This window comes from Gorilla gorilla, chromosome Y (assembly GCF_029281585.2).
Source record: "Gorilla gorilla gorilla isolate KB3781 chromosome Y, NHGRI_mGorGor1-v2.1_pri, whole genome shotgun sequence".
In the NCBI taxonomy this organism is placed as follows: Eukaryota; Metazoa; Chordata; class Mammalia; order Primates; family Hominidae; genus Gorilla; species Gorilla gorilla.
The window spans coordinates 25,140,595-25,154,366 of NC_073248.2; the positions used below are offsets into that span (position 1 = coordinate 25,140,595).

Below are 13,772 nucleotides of genomic sequence, written 5' to 3' on the forward strand. Positions count from 1 at the left end.
TTAGTTTTCACACTTTTGAAAATTTTCCTAAGCAATTTTTATCAATAATAAGGTAATGACAGTTTTCAAAAAATGCAAATGGGATTAAGTCAGTCATTTTTTTCTGTTCCTTTTGATATATTCTCATTCAGTCTAGTGGGCCTTCTAAATAGTTATGAGGGACAGATATACAAGCTTAAATTAAGTAATGAGAGTAGAGTGAGTGAGAAGAATATGGCTCGAAAATAATCTCATAAATGTTGTCAACTGATGTGATTTAACATGTTAGTGATAGATTTTCTAGACATCTTTAAATTTGTAGCTGTGACTTGGAATACCAAAATGTAGCTAAGCAATTCATTTCCATACGACTTCTGTCTGTTACTGTACTGATTTTCATGAGTACTATAAATTTTATTAGAAGTAATTCACTCAGATCTGCATTTAGAGTTCCAAGATAGTAGAATGTATGAAAAATTATATACATTTTATAGAAGTAGGAGTCAATGGGGATAAGTGTTACCTTTCATTAAAAATGTAAGTGTAGAAGTTTATAAACACATTCAAAAATGTGTAATCTCATGATTTAATCTTCTATGCAAATAAAAATTAGTAATAGCAAGGGCAATTAGTAACACTAGCAGGGCAATAAACTCTCCTGAAAAGCCAACGTGTTAATCCCAGTGACAATGCATGAAGTGATTTTGGGCCATACTCTGGAGCTAATTTAAATTTAATTGACTGAATCTGCTGAAAGAAAAGGACTTAAGCAGAAACAATGAAAAATGAACAACACATTAGCCAGAAAACTCAACAAATAAATAAAACTCCTGACAATATCAGAACCAATAAATCTCTGTGCAGTAAAAACATACCTAATTTTGTTGCTGTAGTTGTTGTTTGGAGACAGTGTCTCACTTTGTTACCCAGGCTGGAGTACAGTGGTGTGATCTCAGCTCCCTGCAACCTCCAACTCCCAGGTCCAAGGGATTCTCCTGCCTCAGCCTCCAGAGTAGTGCACACCACCATGCCCAGCTAATTTTTGTGTTTTTAGTAGAGATGGGATTTTTCTATATTGGCCCAGCTGGTCTCAAGCTCCTGACTTTGTGATCTACCATGTTTGGCCTCCCAAAGTGTTGGGATTACAGGTGTGTGCCATCGTGCCTGGCCAACTTTTTCTTTTTTACAAGTTTAATTTAAGAAATTTATAAAATTTCTTGCAATAGGCCAAGCATGGTGGCTTAGACTTCTAATCCCAGTACTTTGAAAGGCCAAGGTAGGCAGATCACCTTAGGCTGGCAGTTAGAGGCCAGCTTAGCTAGCATGGTGAAACCCCATCTCTACTAAAAATACAAAACTAGCTGGGCATAGTGGCACTCCCCTGTAATCCCAGCTACTTAGGAGGCTGAGGCACTGGAATCGCTTGAAACTGGGAGGTAGATGTTGCAATTCTTTGATGATGAGAAATGTTGATATATATATATATATACACACACACACACACACACACATATATATACATATATATACATACAGATATATACATGCACATATATATACACACACATATATACATATATACATACACATATATACATAGATACATACACATATATACATAGATACATACAAATAGATATACACATACACACATATATATTATATACATACACACACAGACACACACACACATGTACCTGTTACCTGTGTATATATATTCTTTTAAAAACAGAAGACACTTATTTTTAATTGGGTTATTATTTTGTTGTTCTTTTGAATCTGTTTTTAGTTCCTTGTATATTTTGATTAACCCCTTGTCTAATGTACAGTTTGCAAATATTTGCCCTCATTCTATCACTCTGGTGATTTATTTTACTTTATTTTTATTTTTTGCTGTATGTAAATTTTCTGATAGGATGTAACCTTATTTTTCTGTTTGTGCATTTTTTGCTTGTGTTTTTGAAGTCTTATCCAAAAAAAATTATTGCCCAGACCAAGATCATTAAATGTGTTTTGTGATTTATTCTACTAGTTTGACAGTTTGATGTTTTCATTACATCTTTTTTTAAAATGTTTTAAAAAATATATTCTTATAGATGAGGTCTCACTATATTACCTAGTGTGGAGTAGAGTGGCATAAGTGTTTCATGCCACAGCTTTGAACACCTAGGCTCAGGGGATCCTCCCATCTGAAACCCCTGAATAGCAGAAACCATAGGTGCACACCAGTGTACTAGGTTTTTTAATCCATTTAAGTTAATTTTTGTATGTGGTGAGAGATAGGGTTCTAATTATATTCTTCTGCATGTAGCTCTCTCGTTTTCCCAGGACTACTTACTGAAGAGACTGACATTTCCTTATTTTGTGTTCTTGGCACTTCTGCAGAATATCTATCAGTTGGCTACACAGGTGTAAATTTATTTTTGCTCACTGTATTCTATTGTATTGGTTTATAGCATTGTGACATCTCCAGTTCTGTGGGTTCACTCCCCAACGGCACTGCCATCTTCAGGGTAGCTTTGGCTATTCAGGGTTGGTTTTTTATGGTTTCATAGTAATTTAGGGATTTTTTCAATTTCTGTGAAATATGCCATTGGTGTTTTGATGGAGATTGCATTCAATCTGAGCACTCCATTGGATCATTTATCTATATTACTTTTTCCAATCAATGAACATAGATATCTTTCCACTTGTTTATGTCATTTTAACATTTTATTAATGTTTCATAATTTTCAGAATGCATATTTTTTACCTCCTTCGTTAAATTTACTCCTTTTTATTCCCCATAGCTATTGTAAGTGAGATCCTTTTCTTATTTTTTTTTTGTTTTTGATATTTAGCTATTAGTGTATGGAAATGCTACGGAATTGCTTACGTTGATTTTGTAAACTGAAACTTTACTGACTTTCTGAATTAGTTCTAACTCCTTTTATTTGTGTGTTTAAGGATTTCCATATTATGTCATTAGCATACATGGACAATTTTCCTTCTTCCTTTCCAATTTGAGGACCTTTTCTTACTTTCTCTTGTCTAATTGCTCTGCTAAGGACTTTTAGTTTTATGTTAATGTAAGTAGTGAAAGTGAACATCCTGGTCTTCTTTCAGATCTTCAAAGCAAAGCTTTCAAATTTTAAGACCCATTAAGTGTGTGATATTAGCTAAGGGTTTGTCATATACTGCGTTTTCTAGTTATTTGGGTCTATGTCATTTGTTGTGCTGAGTTACAGTTGTTTCACGCATAATTTGTTAAGAGATTTTATTGTGAAAAAAGTTGAATTTTGACAAATGTTTTTTTACTTATTGAAATGACTGCGTAGATTTTGTTCTTTATTTTGTTAATGTAATCTATGACATTTAATAATTCTCATGTATTAAACCATTCCTGCATCCCTGTAATCTCACTTGATCATGGTGAATGATTTTCTACATGTGCATTGTAAGTCATTTTCCCAGTATTTTTTTGAGGATTTTTACATTGTGTTTATCAGATATATTGGCCTGTAGTTTTCTCCTTTTTCTTGTATCCTCGTCTGGTTTTGTAATCAGCATAATGCCTTCCCAGTGGAATGAGTTGGAACAGTTCCCATATCTTCCTGTTTTGTTTTATGTTTTTGCTTCTGTTTAAGTTAAAAAAAGTGGCAGTAGTTTCTTTTTTGTGGTAGGTACAATGCAGCAGTGAATACATCAGGTCCTGGGCTTTTCTTTAATAGGTGACTTTTTTTTTGCTTATTGGATTTCTTACCATTAATTTGTTTCCTGGTGTTAGTTATGGTATATTTTTTTGGCTCAGATTTTCTTTATTATGGGCTTTTGTTACTTTGGTTTTTCTAATTCCTTGATTGAAACATCAAGTTGTGTATTTGATATCTTCTTTTAGATGAAGGCATTTATTGCCATAACTTTCCTCTTAAAACCACTTTAGTTGTGTGCCATAGGATTTGGTGTGTTGTGTTTCCCATTTTGTCTCAAGAAATATGGTGTTTTCTCTTTAATGTCTTCATTGACTCAGTGGTTTTTCAGGAGTATGTTGTTTAATTTTGATGTGCTTATGAATTATTAATTACAAAAGAGATACTTGATATCACTTTGATCTTTTCAAATTCATTAAGATGTGGGTTTTTTCCTAATGTATGATATACGCTGGAAGATGTTCTACGTATGCAGTGGAGAAGACTGTTTATTCTATAGCTCTTGGATGGATAGTTCAGTAACTGTTTTTAGCATTTGCCCTACAGGGCATTTTAATCCAATGTTTACTTGTTGAATTCTCTCTGCATTATCTATTCATGGCAGAAAGTAAGGTGCTGAAGTTTCTTATTATTTTCTTGCACTTTTTTCCTTCCTTTGGATCTATTAACATTTGTATTATATATATGCATATATTACTTATATAGGTGTATTCCTGATATAATATTTTCTTTTTTTTCTCGTGCTTAATTCCGTTTCGTCTCTTTGTCTTTGATATTTGGTTGTTTGATTATATTAAATCATGGGTATATTTTCATTGAAATTGAATCTGATCGGAAGCCGTTGATATTCCTGTAGCAGAATGTTTATATTTTTTATTAAAGTTTGAAAAGGTTTCTGTTATTATTTCTCTAAATAAACTTTCTACTCTTTTTTTATACTTTTTTTTTGAGATGGAGGTTTGCTCTTGTCTCTCAGGTTTGGAGTGCAATGGTGTGATTGTAGCTCACTGCAACCTCCACATCCTAGGTTATAGTAACTCTCCTGAGTTTCAGTGATTCTCCTGACTCAGCCTTCTGAGTAGCTGGGATTACAGATGTCCACTACTATACCTGGCTACTTTTTTATTTTAATAGACAAATGGTTTCACCATGTTGGCCAGGCTTCTCTCAAGCTCTTGACAACATATGATCCACCTGCCTTGGCCTACCTCCCAAAGTGCTGGGGATATAGTCATGAGCCATCGTGCCCAGCTCTACCACACTTTTGAATGCCAGTGTCTGACACGTTTGCTCTTTGGATGTTATCCCATTAATCTCATGAATCTTATTTATGTCTTCTCTTCTGACTATATTTTCAATTGACCTGTCTTTGAGTTTTTCTGCTTGACCCCTTCTGTTGTCACTGCTGTCAACTGCATTTTTTATTTTCTGTGTTTCATTCTTCAAGATTTCTGTTTTTTTTCTTCCATTATGTTAATCTCTAGGGTAAGTTTCTCTGATAAATTTCAGAATTCTTCGTGTTTACCTGAAGTCCACCTCATTGTCCTAAAATAACTATTTTGAATTCCTTGTCAGGCCGTGTGTCCACGTCCATCACTTTTGGGTCAGTCACCACCAGCACCTTATTTTGACAACTTGATGCCATCATGTTTCTCTCATCAATCATAATCCTTGTGACTACGCATCAATGTCTGCACAGTGATGTAGGTGCTTAATTCAGTGTCCATGGTTTGGATTAGTTTGGAAGCTTTCTTCCACAGCAAGCCTGTCTGGAGATTCAAGGCAAGAAGAAGAAGGAAATTAAGGTCTTTAAGCCTATGTTAGCTTCATCTCTGGTAGCACTAGGGGAAACACTAATAAGCAGACTTTCATGGCTGGAGAAATTTGACTGCCAAAGCTGACTCAGTGCCAAGTTGCACCTGTAGAAAATGGTTGAGCACTGGGTGCACTCAAGGCCTGAACTTCCATGATGTGCCCTCTGACCTTTATTCATTGTCCCAGGTTACTGTATTCAATCAGCAGGAATATTGACTTGAATTCAAGTCCATTCTACTGAGGTCATAGTTTCTAATTTGTTGCCGGAGTTGTTCTACAAGATTACCCCTGGATATCAGCCTGCCAAAGTGCTGGGGTCAGGGAATAGAGAAATAAAAGTCCCAAAGCAAAAAAGTCCTATGCCTACTTCCCTTGCCCAAGCAATCCTCCCACCTCCACCTCCTGAATAGTTGAGACTACATGCATGTGCCACTATGCCTGGCTAATATTTGTGTGTGTGTGTGTGTGTGTGTGTGTGTGTGTGTGTGTGGTGGTGGTGGTGGTGGTGGTGTTGTTGGGCTTAAGTGATCTCCTCACCTCAGCCTCCTAAAGTGTTAGGATTACAGGTTTAAGTCACTACACCCAGCTAAAATTTACTTTCTGAAATTTAATTTATAGGTCATTTATTTTTATTCAATCTTATTTCTCATAAATGCAGTTAAAAATGTTATTCCTTTAGAGTTTCTCTTTGGGTATTCCTGAAGGAATAAATGGACTCTAGATATTCATTTTGTAAATGGTGTTAGAAAATGAATAATTACTTTAGATATGTAATGACTATTTAGCCTCTTTTTGGTTTCTGGCTTCATTTCATTGTGTATGAAGACTGTATTTTTTTTAACTTGCCTATATATGTAAAATTAATTTTTACTCTCTCAACTGCATGTAGTACACAATTGTTTAAACTGATTATTCAACTACTTCATAATTTTGATTTTCTTCCTTCTGTAATTATTGGGAGAATAATGTAAAAATGAAATTTTTTTTATGAAAAACTTTCTGACAAAATTACATAAATACACACAAACAAAACACGCACACACATAACACTTAATTTCTAAAAGTTTTAATTTTTCTTTTCCTCTAGTACCTTGTATTCCATCACTTAGCAAAATCTGTCAGCTCCACTTTCAGGATTTACTTTAACACCACAGCTTATTTCCTATTTCTTGTTATCACCATAGTCTAAAACACAGTTTATATTACATTCACCTACTATTTTACACTGTAATTTGATACTTAACACTCTAACTTTCTATAACACAGAAACTACCTTTTCAAGATGCAATTCAGGTAATTTTATTTTTTCTTAATTAAGACTTCTTTCTATGTGCTGTCACAGCTTATAGCATCAGATATGAATGCCTCTATCCAATTTCATTTGTTCCAGTTTTTTTTTGAGGGAATGGGTATATACATTTATAAAGATGGGTATATATGTATTGACTTGTTATCTGTTTTTCCAAGGTGTAATATATGATTTGCGTGAATATAATCACTAAATCCCTGATAATGGAAAGTTAATAAATTTTTTTTCCTTTTTTTAAGTAAATCATTTTCTGAAGGAGGTGGGTTGGGAGGAATATATCTTAACATGGCAAGTTTAAAAGAGAAAGGGGCCATTAGTAATGAAAATTATTCTCTGATATTTTCATGTTTATCTTTAATAGCATTGCTGATGACATGTTCCCTTTTATCAGTTGTGTTTGGGGCCATTCACTGCAATATGCTGTCTATCCACACCAGCAACAACTTTGCTGACATTAAGCTACAGGTGATAAAATTCATCTATGTCATGATATGACATTCCTTAGTGATTATCTCACAAGAAGTGACTGGCATTTTTCCCTGCATCTCTGAAACTGAGGAGCCTACCCTTTCTATTAATCATATATTTTGTATTATTATTGGCACCATGGCTGGAGTTTTGGAAAAGTGGAGCTCATCTTCCTAGCTACACAGAAAATAATTTCAGCATGGTGGGTACAGTAGGGATGCTTATCTTCATCTTGCTAGTATATGCTGCCATAAACTTCTCCTGCTGGTCAGCAGTAAAACTGCAGTAGTCAAATGAGGAAATAATTGGCAAGAGACAGAGGTGGGCCATAGAATCCTGTACTACAGCTTTCAGTTTTTAGAAAATGTGATAATAATATTGGTATTTATGTACTTCGGAGGGAAAATTTTACTGAAGTCTTGTGACTCATTAATTGCCATGTAGCTCATCATAACCTACCTATTAGCCATTGGCTTTATGCTCCTCTTCTGTCAGTATTTGCACCCAAGGTGATCAGGCAAAGTATTGCCAGGACATGTTGAAAATCATCCAGAAGCACTGTGATATTTTGTAAACATCTAGAGAGAACTCAATTAAAAGAATAAAAATAAGCAGCTGAGGAATTACTATCACTCACGGAGAAGGGTTGTGGTTATTTTCAATAAAAAATATGCAATATCCATAAAATATACATATATACTTTCACAGAACAAAGAGTAAAGAGGCTGAATGTGACTTTATAAAGATACTCATAAAAAATTATAAACAGCAAAATCTTGGAAGTAGTTTCTAGTAAGTTGATTTTTCTCCTATGACTATGCATTAGTAATTTGTGTTTTCTTAAATATAATTGTACACTTTTTAAATAAAACAAAATCTAAAATCCATCTGGGTCCAAAAACTGAGCAGAATAAATACCCATAATGCATTTTTCACCTAGTACATTTTTGCAACCTATGCGTTTAATTTAACAAGTGTTTGTAATCTACCGTATACATGATCAGTGATCATTTTCTTTTCAGAAAGAGTACTTACCACAGGTTCCCTTCTGTTCTTAAGGAGAACCTGAAAGAGAAGTCTTATGAGCATGCTCCTATTTATATTAACTTAAGGTAACTAAAATCTTTCTCATTAAACTTTGACTAACAGAGAGCAACTCATATTAATGCATCTTAAAGCACAAAAGCTGTTCTATTAAAAAGAAATCATTAGTTTAATAATTTAAAATACTAATTTACATTCCGAACAACAGTGCACAAGGATTCTTTGTGCTCTACCTTCTCAAAAACACTTGTCATCTTTCATCTTGATAACAGCCATTGCAACATGTGTGAGAGGAGGGCTCACTGTTGGTTTTAATTTGCATTTCCCTGATGATTGGTGGTGTTGAGCATCTTTAAATATACAGTTGTTCAGAAATTAGCTGGGCAACATAGCGCACACCTGTTATCCCGGCTACTAGGGAGGCTGAGGCAGAATTGCTGGAAACCAGTCGGTGGAGGATTCAGTGAGCTGAGATCACATCACTGCACTCCGGCCTGGATGACAGGGTGAGAATCCATCTCAAATTGATCAATCAGTGAATCCTTCAATCAATCAATATTAAATATAGAGTTGTTGGCCAGTTGTAAGTCTTCTTTTGAGAAATGTAAATTCAGGTCATTTGAGCATATTTCATAGGCTTAATTTTTTGTTGCTGTTGTTAAATGGCTTGAGTTCCTTCTATGTATTTATTATTCATCCTTTATCATGCATATGGTTTGCAGATATTTTCTTCAAATATTTTGGTTGTCCCTTCACTCTACTCTTTGTTTCCCTTTTCCCTTTGCTGTGCAGAAACATTTTAGTTTGATGTAACCCGATCCAGTTGCTTTTTGTTGTGCTTTTGTAGCCTGTGCTTTTTGGGTTACAGAATTGAGGTTTTGAAAATAAAATAAAATTAAAAATAGAATTACCATATGATCGGGCTACTCCAGAATATGTACTCAAGGGATATAAAATTAGCATGTCAAAGAGATATCTGCACTCCTATAGTCATCTCAGCATTATTAATAACAGCCAAGATTTGGTAACAACCCAAGTGCTCATCAACAGATCAAGAGATAAAATGTGGCACATATACAGCCTTAAAAAAAGGAGGGAATTCTTTTATTTATTTGTGACTCAATGAATGTAATTGGAAGATATTATGCTCAGTGTAATAAGAGAGGCACAGAAAGACAAGTATGGAGTTATCACAATTGTATGTAAAATCTAAAAACGTTGAACTCATTCAAGCAGTGAATATGCGAGATGTGGTGGCTCATGCCTGTAACTCCAGCACTTTGGGAGGATGAGGTGGTTGAATCAGTTGAGGTCAGAAGTTTGAGGCCACAGTGAGCCATAGTTGCACTACTGTACTCCAGCCTGGGCAACACAGAAAGGCACTGACTCTTTAAACAAACACACAAAAAGTAGTCAGAGATTGGAGTGTGCAGTGGTGATGGGAGTGGATAGAGAAAGGGGAGATGTTCGTCAAATGGTAAAAAAAAAAAAAAATCAATGAGACAGGAAGAAGTTCTGGTGATCCATTGCACAGAATGGTGACCACTGTTAATAAATGTCAACTTCAAAATTGCTTAATAATAATAATAATAGTAGTAATAGTAATAAAAAAGGGCAGGCATGGTGGCTCATGTCTGAAATCCCAGCACTTAACGGCATCGGGAGGATCACCAGAGGTCAGGAATTGGAGGCCAGCCTGGCCAATATGATGAAACACCATCTTTACTGAAAATACAAGAATTAGCCGGGTTCAGTGGCATGCGCATGTCATCCCAGCTACTCGAGTGGCTGAGGTAAGAGAATAACTTGAACTCGGGAGGCAGAGGTCGAAATGAGCTGAGATTGCACCACTGCACTCAAAGGTGGGCAACAAGAGCAAAACTCTATCTCAAAAAAAAAAAAAGATTGTTTAAAAAGGTTAATTTATACATTCTTACCACAAATAAAGAAATGATAAATATGTGAGGTGATGGATATGGTAGCTAGCCCAGTTTAATTCTTTTGCAATATATACATGCATTATAAAATCACTTTGTGTCCCATAAATATTTACATTTGTTAATTTAAAATAAAAATTTTAAAAGAATGAATTACAATTAAAACAAACTTGTCTTAATATACATAGACAGTAATATACGATAATGTTTTCTTCTATTTTGACTATTTGGTTTCTGTTATTTCTTGGGGAAAGAATCACCATGGGAAGGGATGAAGAACACTGAAGCTTAATATTGTACAATTTTTGTCATTTTGTTGTTGTTGTTTTTTTTTTCCTTTCCTTTTCTACCAAAGCAGTGGAGGCAACTTTCTTATTCATACTTTCTTTTGTGTTTCTTTCTCAGAAGAAATCACCAGCAAAAATAAAGCTTGTGTAGATTTGTGTATGTTTTTTACTGTTCCTATCTATGACCCTCTTCACTTTTTTCTTTGGATTTCACAGCTTTGTAAAATACTGATTTACTTATTATTTGTTGTCTCCCTGTACCATGACTTCTTCACTCTACCTGCAGGACCATTTTTTTACTTTTTATTTTATTTTATTTTATTTTAGTTTTTTGAGACCGAGTCTCTGGCACAATCTCGGCTCACTGCAACCTTGGCCTCCCGGATTCAGGTGATTCTCCCACCTCAGCCTCCTGAGAATCTGACATTAGAGGCATGCACTACCATGCTTGGCTAATATTTGAATTTTTAATTGCGACGAGGTTTCACCGTGTTGCCAAGACTGGTCTCAAACTGACCTCAAGTGGTCCACCCTCTCAGCCTCCCAAAGTGCTGGAATTACAGGTGTTAACCACCACACCCAGCTTGATCATTTTCTTTACTAGATCTACATGCTGCTTGTCTTAGTCCTAGATATGCCATTCTCAACTCATTTGCTTATTTTCCATGATAGCCAGACTCATGGAAAGAGTTTGCCCTGACAAGGTTTAATTTTATTTCTCTTTACCCTCCTTTCTTCAGGCATTTACCCTGTTTTTTAGAATCATATCTTATACTTGTCACTAAATCCCATATTTCATTTGTCTGTTGCATATTACTCAAACAGTCATGTGTATCTATAGAAATGATTCACACCCTCATTCCTAAAATACTATTTTGCTTTGGATTACATGACTCAACTTTCTTCTGATTTCTCTATTTAATTGTCAGTGCCCTTTGCTTCATTTTAACTCATAGATATCTGTTCGTTAGACCACTAATGTAACTACGCAGAATACCTCTTTTAACTTCTCTTTCTTTTTTCCCTTTTCCCTTCCCTTTTTCTTTTTCAGCCTGGAGTGCAGTAGTGAGACCTTGACTGGTACAGCCTCAAATTCCTGGACTCAAGCAATCTTCCTACATTGGTCTCCTTGGTAGCTGAGACCACAGATGCACTCCACCACGCCTGGCTTTTTATTGATGTTGTTTTGAGACAAAAGCCTTTTAGGTTTTAAACCTGCAGTTCTAAGGAATTCAACCAGTGTTATGACCTCTGAATTCCTACACATTGTGCCTTTTTTTTCTTACTAGCACCCCAAGATTAAGAGAGCTAAATTGAAAACTTCCCCTGAACTTCTTTACACATTCTTCATGCCTCTCTCTTCTATCTTTTTTTTGTTCAAAAATACATCATTTATATAACATAAAAGCTGGGGATATTCCCAATTCATTATTTTTCCTCATCTCTTTCATATTTTATCTACAATAATATTTTTATTATCTACCACTTACAAATGTTTTTTTTTTCTCGTTGCTGTTTATACATTCCAGTTGAGGTCATCATGCATTGTTCCCTAAATAATAATATCAATATTTTAATTTATTTCCTGCTTCTCTGTTGCTCTATTCAATTTATTTTTCATTGAGTGTCTAGAATTATTCTTCTTTTTAATGAAGAAACACATCCCTTTTAATTTTCTTTCTATTCTTCTTCCTTTCCGCTTTTGTATTAACTGTTACTTTATGAAGTCAGGAGCTATTTCAGTGTTATTTACTATTATATCCTCCATTTTAAGCTAAAATTATGAGATATAATAACCTCTCTATAAGTGTTTAACATTATAATGAATAATACAACTTTGTAATTTCAGTATTGAATTTTTGAATACCAAGTCTATACATTATTTATGAAACAAGATTTTATTTGAGTTATAGATAAGCTTACGTATTTTTTACTCTTTCCTTCCATTTCTATCCATCCTAGCTTTGAGACACTTAGAGGTGTGAACTTAACATATTCTTCCCTGTTGAAGTTATATGAATGTACACTGACCATTTAATTCATATAACTAAATATAAATGTTTTATATTTAAAATTTATTGAAATGTTTTTGTTACTTAAATTTATTAGGACATTTATTATTTAGATGTTTTATTATTTAAAACCCAAACAATACAGGAAACAAACATGTGGGAAAATCTCAAATAATTCATTATTTATCCTTCTTTTTATCATAGAAGACAGAAGCCATCACCTTATTGTTTAGGGCCACATTTCCAGAACAGTTATAACATTTCACTTTTCATTTCTCAGTGAAATCTGAGGAGTATGTTTTGAACTCCATAGTGATATGCTCACAACTACCCAGTGTAATTCTGTCTTCTTAGGAGGGTATGATTCTACAAAATGAATGTGATCATGTCCCAAAATATCACCCTTACATTTAATTATATAAAACACCACTAATGTAACAATAATATATAAGCTATACATTATGTAGTCTAATTAGAGAGTTAATTTTTACACTCAGATAGTTTAGTCAGAAACTGTGAGATTAAACTGGTCCAAGATGGAACTTAATTATTTGTTACAACTGCCATACTGTGGTGAAATGAATTAACTGAAGTCTTAATAATTTGGAAAATAATAAAGTTATATCACTTAAAAGTTACTAACAAAAATGTGTATTTATTAACTATTTCTTATTACATGAAAGACAGAATGGCTCTCATGATAATGATGGAAGCAGCCTCAAATAAAATCTTACAAAACAGTCTGGACACAATGGCCCGTGCCTGTAATCCCAGCACTTTGGGAGGCTGAGGCAGGTGGATGACTTGAGGTCAAGTGTTTGAGACCAGCGTGGCCAACCTGGTGAAACCCCCTCTCTACTAAAAATAAGAACATTAGTCAAGCATGGGGGTATATGCCTGTAATTCCAGCTACTCAGGAGGCTGAGACAAGAGAGTCCCTTGAACCTGGAAGGCAGAGGCTTCAGGGAGCTGAGATCACGCCACTGCCCTCTAGCCTGGGTGAGAGAGTGACTCCATCTCAAAAAAATCTCTCTGAACATTAAAAAGCAACATAAATTTAATCAAGTTTCTATTTTAAGCTGTCATTAAAGTTCACTGGCTTAAAAGTGAAGAGATATAAGAAAGAGAAAAAAAACTCAGAATTGATTTTCAGAGCTCTGGAATCTAATAAGGTAACTCAGGGGACTGTTTAATGGAAGGAAGACTGGGCCTCTAAGTTTGGGCAAGACATT

General features: G+C 34.6%; 1 pseudogene; it reads left to right on the forward strand.

The window, feature by feature from the left end:
• The first annotated feature begins 7,136 nt into the window (after positions 1 to 7,136).
• LOC129530291 (testis-specific XK-related protein, Y-linked-like) lies at positions 7,137 to 7,621 on the forward strand (annotated as a pseudogene).
• The last annotated feature ends 6,151 nt before the right edge of the window (positions 7,622 to 13,772 follow it).